Below are 12,457 nucleotides of genomic sequence, written 5' to 3'. Positions count from 1 at the left end.
ACAGCAACTCCTCCCTGCCTCATTTTGCAGTTGAAAAAACTGAGTCTCTGAGAGGTTAAATAACTTGATCAGGGTTACACTGGTAATGAGTTAAGTCAATAGGCATTTATTAAGCACCAACTATATAGGTGTTGGAATCTGTGCCAAGCACTGAATTCCAAATTCAGTAACTTTCTCTGTTGTACCAGCATGTATTTCCATTTTATACTTTGGATCATAGACCTAGAGTTAGAAGCATCCTCTTATTGCTGTTTTTCAATCATGTCTGACTCTTCATGATCCCATTTGGAGTTTCCTTGGCAAAGATACTAGAATGATTTGCCATTTCCTTCTCCAGCTCATTTTACAGATAAAGAAACTAAAGCAAACAGGGTTAAGTGACTTGCCCAAGTTCACACAGCTACGAAGTGTCTGAGGTCGAATTTGAACTCAAGTCCTCCTCACTCCAGGCTGGATGCTCTATCCATTGTGCTACCTACTTACTCCAAGAAGCATCCTCAGGAGCTATCTCATCCAAACCCCTCATTTTACAGAAGAGAAACTGAGGCTCAGGGAGTTTAAGTGATTTACACAAGGGGCCACAGGTAGAACATGGTAGAGATGGGGCTTGAACACTGGTTGTTTGATACCAGAGCAATTGTTCTTTCTCCTGTAATCACATAAATAGTAAGTAGGGATAAGTAAGTAAACATTTAACAACCACCTTCCCCAAAAAATATACAGTTTAATTTTAATTTCCATTTTCTCTCTTGTAATTCAGTCTAGACAAACAAGAGAATGATAAATCAAGCCATGGTTTGTAGCATTTGCTGGCTTCCAAGGTATAAATGAACATAACTAAAAATTTACAATCTATTCTCATTAGCAGTCTTAGCTAGCCCCAGCACACCCTCAAGAATAAGTGTTACAGGCAAGATTCAAACACAGATCTTCTTGATTTCAAGTTTAGGGTTTTATTCTTTATATGATGCTGCCTCTTATAAAGATCCAAAACCCTGAAAGGAGTTCTAGTAGTCCACTAAAATCAATGCCTTAGATTTGTTCTCAGGGGCTGTTCGCCCCTAGAAAAAATGAGCCAATTCTTTGAGCTTTTAGCCAAAAACAAAAGAACGAAACCTATTTGGTCCTTGAAAAAGGACACATCAAAGGAGTTAGACAAGTCATCTGTAATCATAATATTTATGGTTGCCTCTAATAGGTAGGTTTACATGGAGAAGGTTGCTATGTATGCATAGACAAAAAGCTTAAGTAACATCCCCAGGGTTACTGTAGTTATTTACACTCATAGAACAAACCTGGTAATAAAACTTCCGGGATGTTATAGTGGATTTTCTAGTGTCACATTGGGAACCAGGTAATGACAGGTTAAAAAATGGTACCATAAAATCAAACACATTATTTTATGGATCCCAAAGATGTTGGAGTTTTGAAAAGGCAACATATGGGTCAGAGTCAGAGTAAAGGAAAGCATGCAGTAGGTCTGAAGTGATTTGCATATGGAACAACAAGAAGGGCATATCTGCAGGACAGTTAAGTAGGTACAATCACATTGAGAAAGCCAGGGTATCTGAATTGTGGTTGTGACAAATTGCCATCATAGGAATAGCCTTGAAGACTTTATCAATCAGTCTCCCACTCTGAGGCTTCCTGTGGTGGAAGGTGAGGGTAAGAGCCAGATGAGATGTCTTTATGAAGATGCAGTATGTTTTTTGGAGATATATTGTTCTTGGTGACTTTCCTCTGTGTCTCTGTGCTCCCTATGCTTGTATATATCTTGAGAGTGTCTTGCAGATTGGGTTTTACTGTACATTACAAAGAGTTGTCATAAAAAACAGAGGGTTTGTGTGGTGATACCTCAATCATAAGGTCAGTAGCATCTACATCCTGGACAGGATCTTCTATTCTCTCAGCGGTGCTTATGACAGAAGTCAGGAGAATCTCACAGAAGGAGGTTCAAAGTCTAAGAAAAAGACAGGGGCAAAAAGAATCAGAAACCTGGGTTCAAGTTCTAGCTCTTCAGTTGTGTGTCTATAAATGTTGCTGAACCTCAATTTCCTCATCAGTAAAATATAGTAGATGACTTAGAAGATCTCTTCTAGCTCTTAAAGATTTCTTAAAGATTCTGTGATTCTGAGGTCTGCTTGGAAGGGCAGAACAAAACAAAAAACAAACAAACAAAAAAGCTCAGCAAGAAGAAGTTCACAGGATAAAGGAAAGCTTTGGTAACTAAAGTTTAGGATATTCTATTTATGCTTCTGTGCAGACAATAGTCAATAATTCCCAAGCAAGCCTGATTTTAGGCTTACAAATGGGTATAATTGATACAACCTGGCTAAAGTAGGATATGAGAGCGGGGATAGAACTGAACCTTTGATGTCACTAGTATGGAGAACTCCCAGTTGAGAAAATTTCTATCAGGTCACCAATTTCTCTGAGTAGCCTAGACCACTGAGAATTTAAATGACTTGCCCATGGTCACCCAGTGGGTATGTGGCAGAGGTGAGATGTGGACTCTAGTCTTCTATTCATTACTGTTTCTCTAGGGTGTGAGAAAGGGAGGACAGAGAAAAATATTTCCTGATGACTTTCTTTTGGCTAATGTGCCAGTGACGGTATGGTCAAAAACAGCTTTGTCAAAATGGCTTACCTTGACATAGGAATGGGAGAAATTCGAATGATCAATCCAGGCGTGTGTTGGAGCTGCTGTTGTTCAGTCATTTCAGTCATGTCTGACTCTTCATGACCCCATTTCGGGGTTTTCTTGGCAAAGATACTGGAATCGTTTGCCATTTCCTTCTCCAGCTCATTTTACAGATGAGGAACTAAAGGTAACAGTGTTCAGTTACTTGGCTAGGGTCACATAGTCAGTAGGTATATGAGACCAGATTTGAACTTAGGAAGATTAGTTTTCTTGATTCTAGACACAGCACTCTATCCACGGTGCCACACAGCTGCCAAGCTGGAGCTAAATTGTTAAATTTTCAGTGTGATTATTTATACTTTGGAAATTGTCAAATGCTACAATAAATGATCAAATCAGGATTTGATCTACTCTTTTGTAGATGATCTAAACTCAAGAAAGTGATGGAGAAATTGTTAATAACGCAAATTTAGCTTTAAAGTGTATCTTGCTTTCAGGGATCCAGCTGTGAAATATTTACCAGCACATTCCTGCCAGTAGCTGCACACCTTACCCCAGTTATATGTAAGAAATCACCCCTATAATAAATCCACAGTCTATCTCAAAATTCTGGAAAGCATGTAAGAATTTGTGACTTACACTAACTGTGGTATCCCATCTACATGACAACTGCTAGACCTAACAAATGAACTTGCTCATTAAACAGCACTGTGGTCTATATCACATATTGGTCTATAACTCTATATGGTCTATATCACATCTATATTGACAGCTGCTGTTCCTCCTTCATTTTCAAAGAGGACCAGTGATATCACATGTCTTAACTTGTGGGTGAATTGGGTTTAAGTGAGGCAGAGCTGCACAAAGTCATCAACCTTATTCTCTCTTTCAGAGTCATTGAAGTCCAGCAGCAAGACAAAAGTCAAGAAACTGACCATGACTGGGATGCAATGGATGGCTTTTGAGTTTTTGATGTCCAATCAACCACTTGACAGTAGGACTGAATGGATACACTGTCTCTATCTTCATTTTTTTGTAACGATGGTCTTAATTCCATGCTCCTTTATCCCATCATATACTCTACAAATAGGTCAAACTAGCCTGCTCACCACCTTTTGTACATATCTCAAACTTTGACTCTTTGCCTTTGCTAAGTTCCCTGTGTCTAAAATATCAGTCCTTGGCCTAATGGTAAAAGAGGTACAAAATTTACTGAAGAAAAGAACTCTTTTAAAAGCAGAATAGGTCAAGTGGAAAAAGAAGTACAAAAGCTCACTAAAAAAATCATTCCTTAAAAAGTAGAACTGGGCAACTGGAAGCTAATGACTCTATGAGACTTCAAGAAACAATAAAACAAAGACAAAAGGATAAAAAAAAGAAGAAAATTTGAAAAACAACTGACCTGGAAAACAGATCCAGGAAAGATAATTTAAGAATTACTAGGACTACCTGAAAGCCATGATTTTTTTAAAAAAAAGAACCTAAACGTCATATTTCAAGGAAAATTGCCCTAATATCCTAGGACCAGAGGATAAAATAAAAATTGAAATAACCCACTGATCACCTCTTGAAAGAGGTCTAAAAAATGAAAACTCCAAGGTATGTTATAGAGTTCCCAGAGTTCCCAGGACAAGGAGAAATTATTGCAAGCAGCCAGACAGAAACAATTCAAATATGAGGGAGCCACAATTAGGATAAAACAAACTCTAGTAGCTTCCATGTTAAAGAAGCAAAGGGCTTGGAATATGATATTCTGGAGGGCAAAAGAACTAGGATTACAGCCAAGAATCACTTACCCAGGAAAACTGAGTATAATACCTCACAGGGGTGGATTGGTGGATATTTAATTAAATAGAGGGCTTTCAGGTATTTCTGATGAAAAGATCAGAACTGAATAGAAAATATGACATTCAAACACATTCTCAAGAGAAACATAAAAAGCAATTGCCACATCCTGGCTGCTTCCTGATGACAAAAACTCCCTGGCCACCCTTTCCAGTAATGGCTGCATTTTCACTCATTCCTCTCAACTCATTGGTCAAGACCAGGGAATTCCCTCCCCTCTTTTGAAAATGGTAAGCAGTTTGATATCATTTATGCATGTGCTATCATATAAAAAATTTTCATATTAGTCACAGTTGTGAAAGAAGCAGATAAAAAATATGAGAAAGAATGAAGTGGGAAAAATATGCTTCAATCTGTATTCAGAGTCTGTCAGTTCTTTATTTGCAAAGGAATAGCATTTTCGTGAGTCCTTTGTACTTGGATCCTTGTGTTGCTGAGAAGAACTGAGTCATTCATAGGTGATCATCACACAATGTTGCTGATACTGTGTACAGTGTTTTCCTGGCTCTGCTCATTTCACTTTGCATCAGATCATACAAGTCCTTCCAAGATTTTCTAAATCTCTCTATTCATTTTTTATTGCACAATAGTATTCCATTACATTCATATACCACAGTTTGTTCAGCTATTCCCCAATTGATGGGCATCCCCTTAATTTTCAGTGTTTTGTTGCCACAAAAAAGGCTACTGTAAAAATTTTTGCACATGTAGGTCCTTTTCCCTTTTATATGATCTTTTTAGGATACAGACCTAGCAGTGGTATTTCTAGGTAAAAGGGTATATATATCCACAGTTTGGTTGCCCTTTGGGCATAGTTCCAAATTGCTCTCCAGAATGATTAGATCAATTCACAATTCTACCAACAGTGTACCAATGTCCCAATTTTCCTACATCCTCTCCAACATTTTTCATTTTCTTTTTTTTTTGTCATATTAGCCAATCTGATAGGTGTGGAGTGGTATCTCAGAATTTCTTTAATTTGCATTTCTCTAATCAAAAGTGATTTAGAATATTTCTTCATATGCCTATAGATAGCTCTGATTCCTTCATCTGAAAACTGCCTTTCAGGTCCATTGACCATTTATCAATTGGGGAATCACTTGCATTCTTATAAATTTGACTCAGTTTTCTATATATTTGAGAAATGAGGCCTTTATCAGAGACACTTGCTGTAAACATTGTTTTCCAGCTTTCTGCTTTCCTTCTAATCTTGGTTGCATTGATTTTGTTTGTACAAAAGCCTTTTAATTGAATATGGTAAAAAAAAAAATCTATTTTACATTTTGTAATGCTCTCTATTTCTTCTTTGGTCATGAATTTTTCCCCTCTCTGTAGATCTCACAGGTAGACTATTCCTTGCTCTTCTAATTTGCTTATAGTGTCACTCTTGATGTCTAAATCACATACTCATTTTGACCTTATTTTGGTATATGGTGTGAGATGTTGGACTTTACCTAGTTTGTATCCTCTTGTCTTCCAGTTTTCCCACCAGTTTTTGTAAAAGAGTGAATTCTTATCCCAAAAGCTGGGGTCTTTGGGTTTATCAAACAATAAGTTACTGTGGTCATTGATTACTGTGCCTTGTGCACTCCTAATCTATTCCTCTGATCCACCACTCTATTTCTTAGCTAGTACCAGATAGTTTTGATGATTACTGCTTCATAATATAGTTTGAGATCTGGTATTGCTAGAGCACCTTCCTTTGTATTTTTTTCATCAATTCCCTTGATAATCTTGAACTTCTGTTCTACCAGATGAATTTTGTTGTTATTTTTTCTAGCTCTATAAAATATTTTTTGATAGTTTGATTGGTATGGCACTGAATAGGTAAATTAATTTAAACAGAATTGTCATTTTTATTCTACTAGCTCAGCACACCCATAAGCTATTGATAGTTTTTCCACTTGTTTAGATCTGTTATTTGTGTGAAAAGTGTTTTGTAATTATGTAGTTCCTGAGTTTGTCTTGGCAGGTAGACTCCTAAGACTCCTAAATATTTTATATTTTTTACAGCTATTCCTCAGTGCCACTTTCAGATTTTCTCCCTACCTCTATTACTCAGTAATCACTTCTCCTTCAAAGTTCATGTAATCCATTTTTACCTCCAAAAATTCTACCACTAAAATTTTATTGTTGTCTATAGACATCTGTTGTCTATGGACACCACTCCCCTGCCCCAGTCAATAGCCTTTCTAGCTCAACATGTTCTCTATCTGCCTTCCTTTTTTTTCCCTTCCCAACTCTTCCCACCTCATATTATAGGACTTTACCATATATATTGATTCTCTTTCAAATACCCTAACCACTCAGTTCCTCAACCTATTCACTTCCTATCACCTATCCCTTTACCCCACGTCAGTCACACACAAAGTTAGTCATACTCTTGATCTTGTCATCACCCACAAATGTACCACCTCTATATCTAACAAATTCAAAATTCCCTTATCTGACCACAATTAATTGGCTTTCCACCCTTCCCTCGGACTTCCCTCACCAAAACCTACTCTTCATCCACACTGTGACCTCCAATCTCTCAATCTTTCAGTTCTCCCCTAGACCATCTCCCCATATTGGCCACTCTTTCCTCTTTTATTCATCTTGACCCTTTGATGAACCAGTTCAAATCTACAATGTCCTTTTCTCTTGGGTCCCTGGCCCCAGGGTTACTGATTGTGACCTGTCAAGTCTCATCTCAACCTTGAATCACTCCCACCATCCAGTGTCTTCAAGCCTACACACTTACTGGTGAACAAAGGCAAAGAAAATCATGCAACTGCTCTAACTGGGTCCACTAAAAATTTATGCCACATGACATTATCTGGGCCCCCACTGTTACGAGGCAATCTTTCTACATCTCTCTTATCACCTCACTTTCCCACTCTCCATAGTAGCTCATCCAAACCTTTTTATCCCAGTTCAAGCCTCCTATGACTTCCCCACCCTTTCCTCTTTCAACTAAGAACCTTGTATCATATCTTATAAAAAAATATTGTGACTGTGAGCTCCCTCTTCTCTCTTTCTCTTCACTTAAATTTGTCTCCCACCATTTCATCTTCTGTCCCTGTCTCACACAAAGAAGTTGTCTTACTCCTCAACCAAGGCAAATCCTTCTATATACACAAGCAATCTCATCTCCTCCAACAGATTGCTCCCTCTGTCATCCCTGTTCTCTCATTTATTTTCAGTCTTTCTCTTTCTACTGACTACTTCCCTATTCCCTACAAAAATGCACATTCCTCCTCCATCCTCAAAAAAGCACTCACTTGATCTTTCCATCCCCACTGTCATTCTCTGTCTCTTCAGTCCTTTGTGGATAAGCAACTTGACAAGGCCATCCATAATAGGTACCTTCACTTTCTCTCCTCTCATTCTCTTCTTAAACTTATAGTCATTATTCCACTAAAATTGCCCTCTCCAATATTACTAGTGATCTTCAGTTGCCAAATCCCATGGCCTTTTGTCTGTTCTTATTTTTCTTCATCTCTCTGCAGCCTTTGACACTGTGGATCACCCTCTTCTCATTTATATTCTGTTCTCTATAGGCTTTTGAAACACTACTCTCTCTTGGTTCTCCTATCTTTCTGACCATATAAGAAGTCTCCTTTGCTGGATCCTCATCCAAGTTATGTCATCTAACCATAGGAGTCCCATAGGATTTTGTCCTGGGACTTCTTCCCTTTCCTCTTTATAAGACTCCACTTGGTGATTACATCAGCTTCCTTGGATTTAATTATCAGCTCTATGCTGATCATTCTCAAGTCAACCTATCTTGCCCTAAGCTCTCTGTTAACCTCCATCTTTGTATTTCCAAATCCCTTTCAGAAATCCTAAACTAGATGTCGAGTAGACATCTTGAATACAACATGTCCAAAATGGAACTCATCTTTTCCCCTAAACTCTTCCCATTGCCTACTTCCCCTATTACTGCAGCAGGTGATAGCATTTTCTCATCCCTCAGGTTCACAAACTATAAGTCATCATAGACTCCTCACTATCTTTCACCCCCATAGCCAATCTGTTGCTGAGGCCTTTCAATTTCATCTTTGCAACCTCTTTTTCTCCTCTGACACTGTCACAACTCTTATACAGCCTTCATTACCTGATTCCTGGATTGTTGAAATAGTCTGTTGGTGCCCTACATCTCCAGACACTCGAATACATCCTTTATTCAGCCAACAAAGTTATTCTTAAAGTTCAGGTTCAACTATGTCACCCCCCAATAAACTGTGCCACGTAGCTGCCCTCCTTACAAGTAATACTGAACATACAAATTATCGACTACACATTACTTTTCCTTTCTCTTCCTGATTTTAGAGCATACTTAACAACAGCCAAGCTATTCAGAACTGTTAGTATCATCCGATAGACTATGCATAGTACTCTCTCTGACTAAATGTCTCTTCTCTTTTTACTCTGAAAAGCCCTCTAAAAGTATTGGTGTAACCTCGGAAAACCTGTACAAAAATAAACCAGATGACTTCACTGGCTGTTTAAATTTGAAAGGCACACTGCATGATGTATATACTCTGTCATTTGACCTATACTACTTTAGGACTAAGTGCATCATGAAGGAAGTTCTCTGCTGAACACACAGCTAAAGTCATGTAGTATAAATTTTTAACCATAACTCATGAACCCAAATTTATGTTTTTTATCAGCTTTTATCAGTCCGTTACAGTGGGAATTACTTCAAAACAAGACATGTATGTTCTCCCACAGGTCACTACACCACCATGGGGGAGGACATACATATAGGGACTACACACGGTGTATGCATACTAGGAGACACATGTGACCAGAGAACATGCATGAAGGGTACATAAAAGGAACCTGAATATCTGGGCATGTGTGTAGAGGGAAAAAAATCAGGAGAACTCCCACTTTTGGTTTTCCAGGTCTAGTGATGTCCTTTGGTAATGTGATCATGCTGTTCTCTACTAAACTACTTGTTCCGGTGATGCCTATCATGTCTCTTATGGGCATCATTATCTCTGCTGGGTGGATCTGGATTCCCAGCTGCTATCTGCTAAAATCTATTGGGCTAAGATACAGTGATCAGAAAGCTTCTCTCTGACAAGAGCAAGCTAAGCTTTTTTAGCACATAGAAACTATGGTTGTAAGCTACTATACCTAGTTAAGCAGCCAAACAAGCCAGACTATCCAAGTTTGTCCATTCTTTTGAGTGCTCTTCACTTCCTGCTCCACATTTTTATTTATTAATTTTATTTATTATGCATATAAACATAAGCCACCAATTCTTTAAATTTTTATACTATACTATACTTTAGATAATGTGTCTCCCTATTAGTATAATAAAAAGTTATCTCAACCTTGAAAACCTTTGAAAGCACCCAGAAGTTCTTTTCATAGTTCTAGCAAAGGTCTATTTATCTCTTCTTATGGTTTACAGTGATCTCTTCCATATCATGGGGATTAAGGACATGGTGTTCCCACAATCTGGAAAATCTACATACATGGTCTCCCTTCATACCAGAGAAGATGTCTGAATGATTGTGATATTAAAAGATGAAATATATATAATATATATTTTATAAAATATGTTGATGTTATACAATGCTATCCATGTATTTCTAAGCATTTCTAAATTTTTTGTGTGTCATCTCCTGGCCTTTGTGTGTCATCTGTGGCTTCTGTAAAACTCCCCCCAAATTCCCATTTAATTTCTTATGCCAGCCCATGATATATTGAAACCACAATAGGAAAAGTCATTATGTGGAAGGGATAATTGTGTTCATGATTTCATCAGAGAATCTTATTTTATGTAGTTCATGTCCATGTCTCCCCATAAATCTTCCAGAGATGCTCTACTTGTTGTAGACCCAATTTTTATTCTTTTCTCAACTAGACATGGGATTTCTCTCTCATATTCTCAATACATGACTGGCCCACCTTATTTCCTTTTCCTAAATACCCTCAATAATTAATTTTGTATTATCTCTGACAAGCAAGTTGTCACCATAACCTATTTATGTCCACCATGTAATTTCCATTGACTCTTTGTTTCTTTAATTCTTCCAAGATTGCAGTATTTCATGATACACAGTTATGTGGTATTACTAGAAAGTCTCCTTTAATTCTTTTAATTAAAATCTAAACCTAATTTTAGTGAGTAATGACAAATAAAAATTTTATTTCTTATTAAATTTTGTTAGTTTTTCACTTTTACTAGTAACATTTCTAAAGTCCCATTTTCTACTATTTTCATCAAGTAATTTATAGTATTTCAAAAACATCATGGGACTAAATTGGCTTTTGTGCATTGGTCTAATAACTTAAATACCATTTATAACACTGATTTTGGGGAGAAATATGTTCCAAATTTCAGACAATCCCTTACAAACATGCTTTTGGAACACTACCCATTTAAAGAAAATTTTAGGAACTTAATTGTTCATTAACAGTTGGCTGAATGCTCAAGTGCAAAATGACAGTTAGATGAAGTCTTTAGGATTCAGGAGAGTCAACTGTGATTACAGCTAAAAGATTATGTGAAGTTTCAAGTAACAGGTTGTTGTGTTTGTCCTTCATTCTCGAAGAGAACCATGACATCAAGATGATGACATGACTTGCAGTTGACTTTGATTTGAGTGAGGGAGGATTGTGCAAGGTCACCAACCTCACTTTCTTCTCCAGAGTCATCTGGGTCCAGTGTCCAGGTATTCATCAGGATGACCGGAGATGGTCCAGGATGCAATGTGAGACCCTGGCCATTTTAGGCTAAGGTTTTATCAAATTCTCTCTTTGAGTGAAATACACCCATTCAGGGAATAGGCTTCTTTAAGTAGTTACTCAAAGGATGTCCCCTTTAATGAAAAAGAAATCAAACTGGGAGGGGAAGACTCTCAGGGTTCCCGGGTAAAAGAAAAGCAGTTACTATTTAGTATTTACTAAATAAATACAAATAACAAATATCCACATACCAGCAGCAAGACCACAGCAGTCACATGGTTATCTAGGGTGGCCTGTGGTTATTTCAAAAGGAACAAAATTATTGTCCAGAACCAACTTTTGCCTCTATACCATTGTGAGGTGTTTAGGGATATGCCTGATTCTGACATTTTCTATTAAATCTTCTTCCAATTTGAGTAGAAGATTACCAAAAATTTCCATCTCCAGTCATGACAGCTCCATTCACACCATCACTTCTAATTCCTCCCTACTAGAAAAGTGGGCTTTGATAGGCCAGTTTTGTCTTCATCTTGATTATTTCCAGACTTCAACAGCACTTCCTGAATATCTATAGCTATGACATGTCCCAATATCATGCATTTCCCAGCTTCTTTTATATGATGGTGAGGAACCATTTAGCATGCTTTTCATTTCTATTCCCAGTACTTGTTACAGCATCTGAAACATAATAATTCTTTAATAAATGCTTTATCCATTAATCTATCTATCATCTATCTATCATCTATCTATCTATCTATCTATCTATCTATCTATCTATCTATCTATCTATCTATCTATCTATCTGTTGAGACATGTGATCTGATATAATCACAGTCATTAGTCTCATTCTGCCATTCCTCAATGAATATCACACACACACACACACACACACACTGAAAAAGTAACATCTGTGATCTCAAAGCATTTGTGTTAACTTATTGGTATTTCACTGACTCTGTGATCTCCTCAAAGAGTATACTCCCTTAAACAATACAGAGTACAACTCATCTATTTCTGTCTATCCTATATGACTCCTATTCATGGTCATCCATAAAGGGGAGAGAGAAAGAGTGAACACCCAATGTGCCTGCCTCCAATTCTCTTAAATTTGTATAGTTGCCAGAGTAACACAAAGGCTGGCAATCATTTCCCTGTATGTTACTGACTCACCACTAACCAAACTGAATGAAATGTGTTTCATACTATCCTTGTGTCTGTAGCATCAATGCTCAAGACATCATCTTGATCCCAGTTTAGCCATCACTGACATTTCAACAAGAT

This window comes from Notamacropus eugenii, chromosome 5 (genome assembly GCF_028372415.1).
Source record: "Notamacropus eugenii isolate mMacEug1 chromosome 5, mMacEug1.pri_v2, whole genome shotgun sequence".
Lineage (NCBI taxonomy): Eukaryota > Metazoa > Chordata > Mammalia > Diprotodontia > Macropodidae > Notamacropus > Notamacropus eugenii.
The sequence above is the reverse complement of the archived record's forward strand: the minus strand, read 5'-3'. Positions refer to the sequence as shown.